This window comes from Lissotriton vulgaris, chromosome 1_1 (genome assembly GCF_964263255.1).
Source record: "Lissotriton vulgaris chromosome 1_1, aLisVul1.2, whole genome shotgun sequence".
Taxonomy (NCBI): Eukaryota; Metazoa; Chordata; class Amphibia; order Caudata; family Salamandridae; genus Lissotriton; species Lissotriton vulgaris.
The window spans coordinates 1264734847-1264750494 of NC_141685.1; the positions used below are offsets into that span (position 1 = coordinate 1264734847).

General features: G+C 49.6%; 1 protein-coding gene across 2 annotated transcripts in view; it reads right to left on the reverse strand.

Moving 5' to 3' along the window:
* TESPA1 (thymocyte expressed, positive selection associated 1) overlaps positions 1 to 12679 on the reverse strand; it is a 434050-nt gene extending 421371 nt beyond the window's left edge. For both annotated transcript variants that reach the window (XM_086964621.1, XM_086964612.1), the window contains exon 1: positions 12542 to 12679. The gene's annotated coding sequence lies outside the window, so the exon portion shown is untranslated. The remainder of the gene's footprint in view (positions 1 to 12541) is intronic.
* Positions 12680 to 15648: the final 2969 nt, after the last annotated feature.

A 15648-nucleotide genomic window follows, 5' to 3' on the forward strand; every position in this document is an offset into this window, starting at 1 on the left:
GCATTTAGCTGCCGGACCTAGGATGCATTTGCTTCACCATGTACTAGGGATGTGTAGGCACGTTAATCAGTTGTATATCAATTTAACCAGGTATAGAGTGGGAGCAGTGGCACTTTACTCCTCCTTAGCAGAGGTAAAGTGCACATTGTTTTAAGTTCAGCAAATATAAGGTGCAGACAAAGCTGAAAAACCTAGGGGCATATTACCAAGGCAGGCAAAATGAAATTATCGCCGCTTTTGCGGCCGCTTTCAGCCGCAAAGTGGCGATAATTTCATTGCCCTATTAGCAAGCTGTTGCTAACATTAGTTAGCGACAGCTTTTAGGTGATAGCGAGCGGTTTGGGGCACGCTTTGCATGTCAGCGATTTTTTATCGCTAATGACATGCAAAGTGGGCGTACCCAACCTGTTAGCGACTTAAAGCAGTCGCTAACATCGCTATCGCCTATTATCAATGCAGGCGTAGCGACAAAAACATTTGCGCTAAACGCGAATATCGCTGAAAACTAACGCCTTCTCAGACCGGTTCTTAGCCTGTATATCCAATGGGAGGTGGATATTCAGGCTAAGTCCCCATTAGCGATAATGCCTGAATATCGCAGGATTTCCAGCGATATTCACGCATTTCGCCGCTATCGCCAGATATTTTATCGCTTTGGAGATAGACGTTGCTAATAGCACGTTATCTCTGCAATAAAACCCGTCGATGCGCGGCGATACAAAAAAATTCGCTAAGCCTATTTAGCGATAAATATCTCTAGTTGTTGATAATATGCCCCCTAGTGTGACCATGCAGAAGAGGCAAGTGAAAGAGATAATGGGGCAGAAGACTGAAAAATAGGCCAGCCTGACCTCCTTTTGTTAGAAATTGAGGTGTGGAGAGCATCTATATCTACACCTGCAGCAGAAGTGAGGAGGGATATAAAACCTAGAAAACTGGAACTAGAGAATATGACAAATGAAGTGGGAAACAATAAGGAAAGGGAAAAACAGGCAGACGTAAGCAGTGATTAATAAGAAGAGAGTAAGAAATAATTAATTAACGGAATTCAGGTGAAACCACAACTTTCTGCAGTCGTAACTATTAGATTACTGCACATTGTTGTGGTGATGCACTTGCGTCAGCGCACTAGTGTTCCGCTAGGCGGAACAGGAAACACGTCACGTGTAGGCGGAAGGCGGCCATTTGTAACCATCGGCGCCGACCGTTTCACGCAGAGCAGAAGTGTGTACCCGGCGCTCCGTCCTAGAATAAAGAATCACATAAAAGTAACGAGCATCACTCCTTATTTTACCGATTCTATAATGGCGACGAGTCTATGGGATTGAAACAGAACCCCGGATGCGAGCAATCGGCGTGGAGATCGGAAAACGCTGATCCCATCGGCGGACTTGATGTCCACGTGCTGACCAGCAGGACGGAGCGTGGCAGAGGCCTACACCTGGCTCCACACGGCGCACACCCCTTTCGAAGCACGCAGGACTGCACAACGGCAGAGGTAGGCCTGCAGACACACGAGGCACCAGGCGCCACGGAGGCTCGGAAAGGCGAGCGAGCGTAGCGACTGGGCCCGCACCAACAGAAGCGGTCCAAGGGGCATTGGGGAGCACCACCCCAAGGAGAACCGGACCAGCCAAGCAAGCTGGCGGAACAGAGTGAAAGCAGGGGAGAGTCATCGAACACTCGCCCTGAAGAGTCTACAGGAGCACAGGCAGGAGCAGGGGCTGGGGTGCAACCACCACCCACCCCTCCCAACGCACAACTACGGGTAGACAGTGAGAGTGACCCAGAAGAAGGGGACCCCGCCAAGCACAACGCTCCGGGCAGCCCCCAGGGGAAGACGGTCTCTGTTCAACCCTCCAGAAACAGAGAAGGCAAAATGGCGGTGCACTCGTCGTCCCTGACGCAACTGGTGCCATTCCTGACCAACCCAGGGGAACCGGAGAGGCAATGGGAGGACTGGAAGAGGTACTTCCTCAACTACCTCGATGCCCTAGAGGAGGAGGCAGGCGCTCCATACTCAAGCAAACGTAGAAAGAAGATCTTGCTACACAACCTGGGCCCGGAGGGAATAAGGATCTACGACACCATTGTGAAGGCAGAAAGAGACGCAGCGGACAACGATGTCTTCAGCCACGCCATTGCCGATTTGGACGCACACTTTCGGCCCGTGGTTTGTGTCGCGATTGACCGCTACAATTTCTTCCAAAGAAAACAGAAAAGTAGCGAAACAGTAGATGAATATGTTGTTGCCCTACAGAAGCTCGCCATCTCATGCAAATTCGGCGCTCTACACGACGAGCTCATCCGGGACCAAATCATCATGCATACGTCGAGCTCACACGTCCAAGACAAACTGTGGGTAAACGGAGATGCCCCACTCAAAGAGATTTGGGCCATGGTCAAGAAGGCCGAACTATCAAAACGCTGTGCCCAAGCAGCCAAAAAAGACTCAGGAGGTACGCAGTCGGTGTGCCAAATATCGACACTACAGAAAGGGGTCCGCCCGAGGCAGAAGGAGCCACAGAAAAAGCCGGAGGGCAGAAGGCAGAAGTCCACGTATTCCACCGACCAGAGAGGAGCTAAGGGTGGACGTCCGAGCTGCTACAGATGTGGAAGTGTCAACCATCTGGGGAATGATAAAGCGTGCCCGGCGTTCCGAGCTAAGTGCTCGTTTTGCGGAATATTTGGCCATTACGAGAAGGTATGCCGCCGGAAACCAAAAGGAGCCACTGTGAAATTCGTTGACCGAGAACAGCAAGACGATACCAATGACTCCGAGGGTACCGACGACCAGGAGGAAATACTGTATATTGATGTCCAAGTATTAGAGATGGATGACTCAGGCAATGACAAGCCCCAGTTGGACATGCACATAGGGGGTATACCGTTAGAAATGATAGCGGACAGCGGAGCCCCCATCTCGATCATCCAAAGGAAGGTTTGGGAAGAGAAATTTGCACCCACACATGGTGAGAAACTGCGTCCCATGGACTTGCGTCCAGTCACGTACACTGGGCAGAGGATCCCAATGTTGGGGTATTGTCCCTTGTCATTCGAATTCAGAGACCGCCAAGCGGTGTGCAAACTGTACGTAGCAGAGAAAGGCCCCTCAGTCCTGAGCTGGAGAGATCAGGGAGCCTTAGGGATCCAGTTGAATCCGGGAGGCATCGAGAAAATCCTGCTCATGGACATGGATAAAAGTGACGATGTGGAGTCATGGAGAAGAGCGTACCCAAGAGTGTTTAATGGCCGAATTGGAGAGCTGGCGAAATACAAATACCTAATCAGACTGAAGGAAGGTGCGAAGCCAGTGATGCACAAAGTAAGGAACATCCCGTTCAGAAGTAGGGAAGCAGTAGCGCAAGAATTGGACAGGCTCGAGAAGGAAGGGGTTATCAGGGCCATAGAAAGTGCAGAGTGGCTTTCCCCCTTGGTGGTAGCTCAAAAACCCAATGGCAAGGTCAGATTATGCGTGGACCTGAGAGAGTTGAACAAAAACATACTCGTTGACAAATTCCCCCTGCCACGCATAAACAAGATGTTGTCCAAGACCAAAAACATCAAGTGGTTTTCGACAGTGGACCTGTCCTCGGCATACCATCAAGTCAAACTACACCCTTCCTGCACGCACCTCACCTCCTTCATCACGCCATTTGGCTGCTACGAATTCCTAAGGATGCCGTTCGGCCTAGCTTCAATTTACAAAAAGGGGGTGGTGATGAACAGAGTGTCTGAGTTAAACAGACCACTCTTACCCAGTCCAAAGATCAGGGCTTGATCCATCACCGTTATTTATCTCACTGCCCCATCCCAGCTCAGAACCTGGCTATATGCAAATCAGTCTGTCCCTGGCCCAGTGCATCATGGGAACAGGGCAGACTAAACTACCAAGCCAATTCTTCACCAGAAAGGAGACAAGCTACGGGGGACCGGTTTCTGGCATTTCAGCCTTCTTCGGCCCGGCTTGCTTGAATCCTGATGGAGCAGTGAGAAAGGGACTCATGTCTGAGTATACCCTGCCACACCTATAGTGGCCAAAAACGATTTACAAAAAGGGGGTGGTGATGAACAGAGTGTCTGAGTTAAACAGACCACTCTTACCCAGTCCAAAGATCAGGGCTTGATCCATCACCGTTATTTATCTCACTGCCCCATCCCAGCTCAGAACCTGGCTATATGCAAATCAGTCTGTCCCTGGCCCAGTGCATCATGGGAACAGGGCAGACTAAACTACCAAGCCAATTCTTCACCAGAAAGGAGACAAGCTACCGGGGACAGGTTTCTGGCATTTCAGACTTCTTCGGCCCGGCTTGCTTGAATCCTGATGGAGCAGTGAGAAAGGGACTCATGTCTGAGTATACCCTGCCACACCTATAGTGGCCAAAAACGATTTACAAAAAGGGGGTGGTGATGAACAGAGTGTCTGAGTTAAACAGACCACTCTTACCCAGTCCAAAGATCAGGGCTTGATCCATCACCGTTATTTATCTCACTGCCCCATCCCAGCTCTGAACCTGGCTATATGCAAATCAGTCTGTCCCTGGCCCAGTGCATCATGGGAACAGGGCAGACTAAACTACCAAGCCAATTCTTCACCAGAAAGGAGACAAGCTACCGGGGACCGGTTTCTGGCATTTCAGCCTTCTTCGGCCCGGCTTGCTTGAATCCTGATGGAGCAGTGAGAAAGGGACTCATGTCTGAGTATACCCTGCCACACCTATAGTGGCCAAAAACGATTTACAAAAAGGGGGTGGTGATGAACAGAGTGTCTGAGTTAAACAGACCACTCTTACCCAGTCCAAAGATCAGGGCTTGATCCATCACCGTTATTTATCTCACTGCCCCATCCCAGCTCAGAACCTGGCTATATGCAAATCAGTCTGTCCCTGGCCCAGTGCATCATGGGAACAGGGCAGACTAAACTACCAAGCCAATTCTTCACCAGAAAGGAGACAAGCTACCGGGGACCGGTTTCTGGCATTTCAGCCTTCTTCGGCCCGGCTTGCTTGAATCCTGATGGAGCAGTGAGAAAGGGACTCATGTCTGAGTATACCCTGCCACACCTATAGTGGCCAAAAACGATTTACAAAAAGGGGGTGGTGATGAACAGAGTGCCTGAGTTAAACTGACCACTCTTACCCAGTCCAAAGATCAGGGCTTGATCCATCACCGTTATTTATCTCACTGCCCCATCCCAGCTCAGAACCTGGCTATATGCAAATCAGTCTGTCCCTGGCCCAGTGCATCATGGGAACAGGGCAGACTAAACTACCAAGCCAATTCTTCACCAGAAAGGAGACAAGCTACCGGGGACCGGTTTCTGGCATTTCAGCCTTCTTCGGCCCGGCTTGCTTGAATCCTGATGGAGCAGTGAGAAAGGGACTCATGTCTGAGTATACCCTGCCACACCTATAGTGGCCAAAAACGATTTACAAAAAGGGGGTGGTGATGAACAGAGTGTCTGAGTTAAACAGACCACTCTTACCCAGTCCAAAGATCAGGGCTTGATACATCACCGTTATTTATCTCACTGCCCCATCCCAGCTCAGAACCTGGCTATATGCAAATCAGTCTGTCCCTGGCCCAGTGCATCATGGGAACAGGGCAGACTAAACTACCAAGCCAATTCTTCACCAGAAAGGAGACAAGCTACCGGGGACCGGTTTCTGGCATTTCAGCCTTCTTCGGCCCGGCTTGCTTGAATCCTGATGGAGCAGTGAGAAAGGGACTCATGTCTGAGTATACCCTGCCACACCTATAGTGGCCAAAAACGATTTACAAAAAGGGGGTGGTGATGAACAGAGTGTCTGAGTTAAACAGACCACTCTTACCCAGTCCAAAGATCAGGGCTTGATCCATCACCGTTATTTATCTCACTGCCCCATCCCAGCTCAGAACCTGGCTATATGCAAATCAGTCTGTCCCTGGCCCAGTGCATCATGGGAACAGGGCAGACTAAACTACCAAGCCAATTCTTCACCAGAAAGGAGACAAGCTACCGGGGACAGGTTTCTGGCATTTCAGCCTTCTTCGGCCCGGCTTGCTTGAATCCTGATGGAGCAGTGAGAAAGGGACTCATGTCTGAGTATACCCTGCCACACCTATAGTGGCCAAAAACGATTTACAAAAAGGGGGTGGTGATGAACAGAGTGTCTGAGTTAAACAGACCACTCTTACCCAGTCCAAAGATCAGGGCTTGATCCATCACCGTTATTTATCTCACTGCCCCATCCCAGCTCAGAACCTGGCTATATGCAAATCAGTCTGTCCCTGGCCCAGTGCATCATGGGAACAGGGCAGACTAAACTACCAAGCCAATTCTTCACCAGAAAGGAGACAAGCTACCGGGGACAGGTTTCTGGCATTTCAGCCTTCTTCGGCCCGGCTTGCTTGAATCCTGATGGAGCAGTGAGAAAGGGACTCATGTCTGAGTATACCCTGCCACACCTATAGTGGCCAAAAACGATTTACAAAAAGGGGGTGGTGATGAACAGAGTGTCTGAGTTAAACAGACCACTCTTACCCAGTCCAAAGATCAGGGCTTGATCCATCACCGTTATTTATCTCACTGCCCCATCCCAGCTCTGAACCTGGCTATATGCAAATCAGTCTGTCCCTGGCCCAGTGCATCATGGGAACAGGGCAGACTAAACTACCAAGCCAATTCTTCACCAGAAAGGAGACAAGCTACCGGGGACCGGTTTCTGGCATTTCAGCCTTCTTCGGCCCGGCTTGCTTGAATCCTGATGGAGCAGTGAGAAAGGGACTCATGTCTGAGTATACCCTGCCACACCTATAGTGGCCAAAAACGATTTACAAAAAGGGGGTGGTGATGAACAGAGTGTCTGAGTTAAACAGACCACTCTTACCCAGTCCAAAGATCAGGGCTTGATCCATCACCGTTATTTATCTCACTGCCCCATCCCAGCTCAGAACCTGGCTATATGCAAATCAGTCTGTCCCTGGCCCAGTGCATCATGGGAACAGGGCAGACTAAACTACCAAGCCAATTCTTCACCAGAAAGGAGACAAGCTACCGGGGACAGGTTTCTGGCATTTCAGCCTTCTTCGGCCCGGCTTGCTTGAATCCTGATGGAGCAGTGAGAAAGGGACTCATGTCTGAGTATACCCTGCCACACCTATAGTGGCCAAAAACGATTTACAAAAAGGGGGTGGTGATGAACAGAGTGTCTGAGTTAAACAGACCACTCTTACCCAGTCCAAAGATCAGGGCTTGATCCATCACCGTTATTTATCTCACTGCCCCATCCCAGCTCTGAACCTGGCTATATGCAAATCAGTCTGTCCCTGGCCCAGTGCATCATGGGAACAGGGCAGACTAAACTACCAAGCCAATTCTTCACCAGAAAGGAGACAAGCTACCGGGGACCGGTTTCTGGCATTTCAGCCTTCTTCGGCCCGGCTTGCTTGAATCCTGATGGAGCAGTGAGAAAGGGACTCATGTCTGAGTATACCCTGCCACACCTATAGTGGCCAAAAACGATTTACAAAAAGGGGGTGGTGATGAACAGAGTGTCTGAGTTAAACAGACCACTCTTACCCAGTCCAAAGATCAGGGCTTGATCCATCACCGTTATTTATCTCACTGCCCCATCCCAGCTCAGAACCTGGCTATATGCAAATCAGTCTGTCCCTGGCCCAGTGCATCATGGGAACAGGGCAGACTAAACTACCAAGCCAATTCTTCACCAGAAAGGAGACAAGCTACCGGGGACCGGTTTCTGGCATTTCAGCCTTCTTCGGCCCGGCTTGCTTGAATCCTGATGGAGCAGTGAGAAAGGGACTCATGTCTGAGTATACCCTGCCACACCTATAGTGGCCAAAAACGATTTACAAAAAGGGGGTGGTGATGAACAGAGTGTCTGAGTTAAACTGACCACTCTTACCCAGTCCAAAGATCAGGGCTTGATCCATCACCGTTATTTATCTCACTGCCCCATCCCAGCTCAGAACCTGGCTATATGCAAATCAGTCTGTCCCTGGCCCAGTGCATCATGGGAACAGGGCAGACTAAACTACCAAGCCAATTCTTCACCAGAAAGGAGACAAGCTACCGGGGACCGGTTTCTGGCATTTCAGCCTTCTTCGGCCCGGCTTGTTGAATCCTGATGGAGCAGTGAGAAAGGGACTCATGTCTGAGTATACCCTGCCACACCTATAGTGGCCAAAAACGATTTACAAAAAGGGGGTGGTGATGAACAGAGTGTCTGAGTTAAACAGACCACTCTTACCCAGTCCAAAGATCAGGGCTTGATACATCACCGTTATTTATCTCACTGCCCCATCCCAGCTCAGAACCTGGCTATATGCAAATCAGTCTGTCCCTGGCCCAGTGCATCATGGGAACAGGGCAGACTAAACTACCAAGCCAATTCTTCACCAGAAAGGAGACAAGCTACCGGGGACCGGTTTCTGGCATTTCAGCCTTCTTCGGCCCGGCTTGCTTGAATCCTGATGGAGCAGTGAGAAAGGGACTCATGTCTGAGTATACCCTGCCACACCTATAGTGGCCAAAAACGATTTACAAAAAGGGGGTGGTGATGAACAGAGTGTCTGAGTTAAACAGACCACTCTTACCCAGTCCAAAGATCAGGGCTTGATCCATCACCGTTATTTATCTCACTGCCCCATCCCAGCTCAGAACCTGGCTATATGCAAATCAGTCTGTCCCTGGCCCAGTGCATCGTGGGAACAGGGCAGACTAAACTACCAAGCCAATTCTTCACCAGAAAGGAGACAAGCTACCGGGGACAGGTTTCTGGCATTTCAGCCTTCTTCGGCCCGGCTTGCTTGAATCCTGATGGAGCAGTGAGAAAGGGACTCATGTCTGAGTATACCCTGCCACACCTATAGTGGCCAAAAACGATTTACAAAAAGGGGGTGGTGATGAACAGAGTGTCTGAGTTAAACAGACCACTCTTACCCAGTCCAAAGATCAGGGCTTGATCCATCACCGTTATTTATCTCACTGCCCCATCCCAGCTCAGAACCTGGCTATATGCAAATCAGTCTGTCCCTGGCCCAGTGCATCATGGGAACAGGGCAGACTAAACTACCAAGCCAATTCTTCACCAGAAAGGAGACAAGCTACCGGGGACCGGTTTCTGGCATTTCAGCCTTCTTCGGCCCGGCTTGCTTGAATCCTGATGGAGCAGTGAGAAAGGGACTCATGTCTGAGTATACCCTGCCACACCTATAGTGGCCAAAAACGATTTACAAAAAGGGGGTGGTGATGAACAGAGTGTCTGAGTTAAACAGACCACTCTTACCCAGTCCAAAGATCAGGGCTTGATCCATCACCGTTATTTATCTCACTGCCCCATCCCAGCTCAGAACCTGGCTATATGCAAATCAGTCTGTCCCTGGCCCAGTGCATCATGGGAACAGGGCAGACTAAACTACCAAGCCAATTCTTCACCAGAATGGAGACAAGCTACCGGGGACCGGTTTCTGGCATTTCAGCCTTCTTCGGCCCGGCTTGCTTGAATCCTGATGGAGCAGTGAGAAAGGGACTCATGTCTGAGTTCGGCCTAGCTTCAGCAGCGGCAGTCTTTCAAAAGATGATGCATAAATTGTTGAGAGGAGTGGTCGACGTCCAATTCTTTCAGGATGACATTTTAGTAATGGGGAAGTCCATACACGACCACAATGAGAAGCTCCACAAGGTGTTCAAAATCCTACAGGACAACGGTCTGACAGCGGAATGGTCCAAATGCAGATTAGGAGTGAAATCTGTTACTTACTTAGGCCACGAGATAAGTGAAGAAGGAATCAGGCCCAAAGCCACCAACATGAAGGCCATTCAAGACGCACCCACCCCGAGCAAAAAGGAAGACGTTCGGTCATTCTTAGGAATGGCCGAATACTACAGCAAGTTTGTGCCGCAATTTGCCTCCAAAACGCACCACCTACGACAGCTGCTCAAGGAGAGGAACGGATTCCAGTGGGGTCAAGCGGAACAAGGAGAGTTTGAAAACTTAAAGAAGGAAATGAGCACCGCCATCCCGCTTAAAGGATTCGATCCCCAGGCAGAGACAATCCTCACGACAGATGCGAGCGACAGAGGATTGGGAGCAGTCCTAATGCAGCGCTCTGAAAATGGAGACTTGCACACAGTCAGCTTCGCTTCCAGGTCTCTGGCCCCCAACGAAGAGAAGTTCAGCGTAGTGGAAAAAGAGATGCTGGCAGTAGTATGGGCCATGGAGAGATTCCGCCAGTACCTATGGGGAGCGAGATTTCTTGTAAAAACGGATCACAAACCCTTAGTCCGCGTATTGACATCAAGCGGCCATGCGCATGCCACACCAAGGATCGCAAAGATGACCCTGCGCCTATTAGACTTTCTCTACGATGTGGAACACATTCCCGGGCCTCAAAACAAGGTAGCGGACTTTCTCAGCAGGGCGGCTGCCATGGAAGCGAGGAGCGACCAGGAAGATCAAGAATGGGCAGGCTATGTGGTCGCCACGATCCAGGAGACAGAGAAGGCAATAAGTAGACAAGAGTGGGAGGAGGCGTACAAAGAGGATGATGATCTGGAAGCCATCAAGGGATATGTAGTCCACGGGTGGCCGGAAAAGAGGCACCTGAGAGATGAACTCCGAAGATACTGGGAGGTCAGGGAGGAACTATCTCTGGCAGAAGACTCCATCTTCCTGTTGAGAGGAGATAAGGTGATACCACCCAAGGGAGTACTGGAACACCTGATGGGATTACTACATGAAGGACACCAGGGCATCACAAAAACCAAAGCCCTCGCCAGACAGGCGTACTGGTGGCCGGCTGTCGATATGCAAATAGAAAGGCACGTGAGACAGTGCGAATCCTGTGCGAAGGCAGACAAATCTCAAACCCTGATCAGACCGCCCCTTGGGAAGTTCCCCATACCGGATGGCCCGTGGGAGGTGCTGTCAGTAGACATCTTGGGACCAGTCCTGAACAAAACAGGCACTCAGAAATATGTGGTGGCGCTGGTAGATAAATTCTCCAAATGGCCTGAAATCGAAGTAAGGGAAACCATGGACACAGAGGCGGTGGTGAACTTCTTACAATCCGCGTTCCTAAGAGAGGGCATTCCCAAGATCATCGTGAGTGATAACGGTCCTCAGTTCACCTCGACAAGATGGACTACCTTCACCGCAAGGAATGGGATTGAAGTAAAGCACCCACCCATTTACCACCCCGCAGGGAATGGCCAAGTGGAACGGTTTAACCGTGTGATCATGGGAACCATCCAAGCGGCCATCAACGATGGGTTGGATTGGGAGAAGGAACTGGAGAAGATGGTATGGGCATACAGGATCACCCCAGGCAGCACCGGGTACAGCCCGTTCAAAATTTTGCGAGGAAGAGAAGCGTTCACCAAGGACAATCAGGCGTGGAGGAAGTTGGTGATACAGAGTAGATGGTCCCCGGCAATAGTGAAAAGAAACCTAGAAAGAGCACAGGAGATCTATACTACTCACTTCAACAAGAACCACAAAGTAAAGGAAGCAGAGCTGGACAAAGGGGACTGGGTCAGAGTCAAGCTGGCAGTCCATAAGAAGAAGGGTGAGAGCAAGTTTTCGCCGCCATTACAAGTCTTGGAACCGTATGACCGATCAGCCTTGCTAAGCGATGGAAAGGTATGGTCGCAGGACAGAATGGCCAAGTGCAGCAGGGTGATCAAAGAGGAATGTGACGTGGAAGATGGTCTAGAGAATGTCGGAAGAGACGGAGAAGAAGGAAGTAACAGAGGAAGGTACGTGGATGTGGAAGAAGGACAGCAGGAAGTAGCCGAGGAGGAAAACGGAGCAGGAGAGCAAGAAGAGCAGAGGAGCGGAAGGGACGGAGAGATGGACAAGGACATGAGAGACAAGAGTGGTACGCAAGTGAAGGAGAGCATGGAACAGGAGTGCAGAGAGGGAACGGTGAAGGTGAGAACCAGAAGGGGAAGAGAAGTGAGGACACCAGAGAGATTCAAGGACTTTAATATGGACTGGAAGTAAGAACCTTTATTGTTGATTTACGATGTGTAAAGGGGGGAGATATGTGGTGATGCACTTGCGTCAGCGCACTAGTGTTCCGCTAGGCGGAACAGGAAACACGTCACGTGTAGGCGGAAGGCGGCCATTTGTAACCATCGGCGCCGACCGTTTCACGCAGAGCAGAAGTGTGTACCCGGCGCTCCGTCCTAGAATAAAGAATCACATAAAAGTAACGAGCATCACTCCTTATTTTACCGATTCTATAATTGTGTGAACTCGATCACAGCCCGCCTCCTTCCCTTGCAAGCTCTTCTGCTGCCTCTTTGCCGCCAATCTCCCCTCCCCCAATCCTCTCTTAATCTTTAACACACATTTCCTTTATAGACCTTTCTGGATTCCCCTGCACGCCATACCGCGTGCCACGTGTGTCTTCTCACCCATGCATCTTTTCCGTGCACCAAAACGGTGCTAACACGAGGCCACCTAGCAAGACGTTTCTCCGAGTTTGACACAGCAAGAACAACACATGAAGATGCCAAAGTTCTACTTACAATCCCTTGGTACTAGGCCGGCGTGACGCAGCCTCGTTAGATGTACTGGCCCCCTCTGGTCTCCGAAGTGATCCATCTCCTAAAGCCAGCACAGCGACGTTCTGCCCGCTTTTAACTGTTGTTCCCTCTAACTGTCACGGAGCGTGCCCGGTCTCGCGCTGTGACATCAGCGGGGGAAAGGAAGTAGGCTGTCTGCTTTTAGGAGGGGAGAAACCAGCAAGCATCACTCTCACCCACATCCTCCGGCACAAAACAAATGAGCAAACGAGCATGGGCAAGAACCCTCGGCAAAGGGCGGCGCTGAAAGATAGCTATCGAAACCCTGCACTAAACGGTAGCTGAAGAGTTCACTCAAGTGGAGGTTTACTGTTTAACATCTCTGAATTTATTACTGCCCCAGACACCACACACACACACACACACACACATTTTCCTCTAGACATTCACCCTATAAAATTGTCAACTTACTTATAGCGCACACAATGTTCAAAATATGAAAGCATTTGGGTGACTGTATGGTGTGGTAGTCCATATGTGCTGCAAACATGTTTTATACAACCGTATGATTTCAAGCGCTATAAGACATATTTTGGTGGAACGTGCGTGTATTGTCGCTACTGAACATCAATCTGCCATGCTCTGCTAAGGGGGGTGCCTCGGAGGCTTTGTCAACGCTCCTCAGGACTTCTGATGCTGCAAGCCCACTGTGACTGAAGTTTGATTCAGCTCCGGAGAACGCCGACGGCCTTCACAAACCTCCTTCTACTGCCGTGAAGAAGAAAGTAGTGTTTCAGATGTTCATTATAATATGCCATGTAAAAGTGTGGGGGAGGGGGTTTGTGACCCACCTCCTGTAGGATGGCAGAATTTCCCTCTAGAAATCCCAAGATCTCCCATTAAAATTCCTCAAAATCCATCGTATCCAACGCTCGGGCTCAGGAGATGCCTCGCTTATGGCTACATAATTATAGGACATTAAACTTAATAAAAATAATAAAATAAAATAATAATACAATAATAATAAAAGTAATGGGCTCAGCAGTCTCGTATAGCGCCAATTAGGTATTTGAAGTTTTACAAATATAATGATTGAACTATCAAAGGTAAACATTGAAGCACTTTCTTCCTGAGGGTGGGGGAGCGTCGCCACCTCGCCAGCTGCAAGCCGCGCTGTTAAAAATAAAATGGCAATGAAATAATTTCATTGCTATTTTATTTTTAGGTCGAGCCTGAGCCAGTGTGCAAGCGCTGCTCTGGCGATGATCTCTTGTAGTGCAGTACGGAGAGAAGCCCTACCCACTCCATGCCCATATTTTCATTGGCTTGTGTCTTTGTACTTCGTAAATGCTTGCTTCTGATTCGGGAGTAGGCTTGTTAGTCCCTCCTTAATACGGCCTTCTCTTCATTTGTAACCTCCCATGGGTACTGGCCCCTTTACTTGGTTGTTACATGTACTATTTTTTCACTCATGGGACGCCAAGTCAGCAATGGTGGCTGCTGTTTGTATTTGGAGCGTTCAATCACTTTCTTCACTCACGGGACGCCAACTTTGCAATGGAGGCCGCTTTTGGTATTTGGAGCACTCTTCACTTTAATAGTGGCTGCCCCCACACAGCGCTCGCAGGACACCAGCTTGGCCCTCCCCCTTTCTGCAATATTGAAGGACTGATGAGTAGCTGGTGTTGTTTTTTTTTCAGTTGCTGGTAAAGGTCCTATCTCTGGGACTCCACTTCCTGTGGCTCTGTGTGGTATGATAGTTGCTGTGGAAGGCGATGAGCAAGCTCCCCTCTGGGCTACCACTGCCTCAGTTTCTAACACAGCAGCTGGCAGCGTGCACCCGCTCTTCTCCCCTAAATGACAATGCCTTTTATTTATGTTTTAAAAACTAAAACATAAATAAAATGCATTGTCATTTACAATGCCAATAGCTCAAACTCGCGTAAATGCGAGACCTATTGCATTGCAAATGCTTGTTCACAATGGCGCGCCTCAGCCATTTGCCTTCCCCCGAGCCAAGAGAAATGGGGCATGTCCTCTGCTGTCGATTGGCAGTATAGAAGACTTGGAGCAGTGGCTTGGCTGGATTCTCCAAAGTGTTCATGTCACTCGCTCTGGACAAAGTGACATGCACACTTTAAAGTTCTCCAGACAGCTGGGTGGAGACCAAGCACAGGCCTCCAGTACCTGTAGGAGCATTTAGTAACCCACCTCCATCTAATCCTGGTGCTGCTCTCATGCTGATTAAAACAATGAGAGCAGCCTCTCTATTGCTTATGGAAGTTAGGTCTTTGACTCATGCTGGGAGCCAGAGACTGCAAAGGAGGACACAGAGGATGCAGCCGGGTAAGGAACATTAATTTTATTCATAATTGGTACTGCAATGCATGCCAGTGATTTACCCCCAGATGCATCAAGCCCATATTCTGCGAATATTAAATTGCGAAAAATACCGAATCACAATTTAGAATTCGCAGAATGGGATGCATCAAGAAAAGCGATTAAAAAAGGGAATCGCAATCGTCCGCAATTGCCGATTGTGATTTTCGTGAAATCACACAAAAATTGTAGAATCGCCCGTTTTCCATGTTAAAATTGCGAACTCGCAATTACCAAAATCGCAAATTGCGATCTCGCTAATTGCAAGATCGCAAAAACGGGAAGTTGCATTTCGAGCACAATGATGACATCACAACCAGGAAGTAGGCAGTCCCCTCCCTCATTCAGAACACAGAGCCTGTAAGTGGAAGAAGCACAGCCCAGAGCTCCACAAGACACATCCTGCAGCACCACAATAGGACACAAACAACAAAATAAAATGTCTCAGGAAGCAGCAGGAAGCAGTGCACCAGGCAAAAAGCAAAAAATAAAATTTTTGGAACAGGAATTGGAGTTCCTCATCAAGGGAGTATCCAAGGACCATGACAGGTTGTTTGGCAAGGAGTCCCGGAGGGTGCCTGAGGCCGACAAGAGGCGCATTTGGCTGCGCATCCGATCAAAGGTGAACTCTGTTGGAGTGACCCAGCGCTCCATTGATGAGCTCAAAAAGAGGTGGTATGACCTCAGTGGTCGTGCCAAAGAACACATTGCTGAGAGGCTGGGGGAGCAAC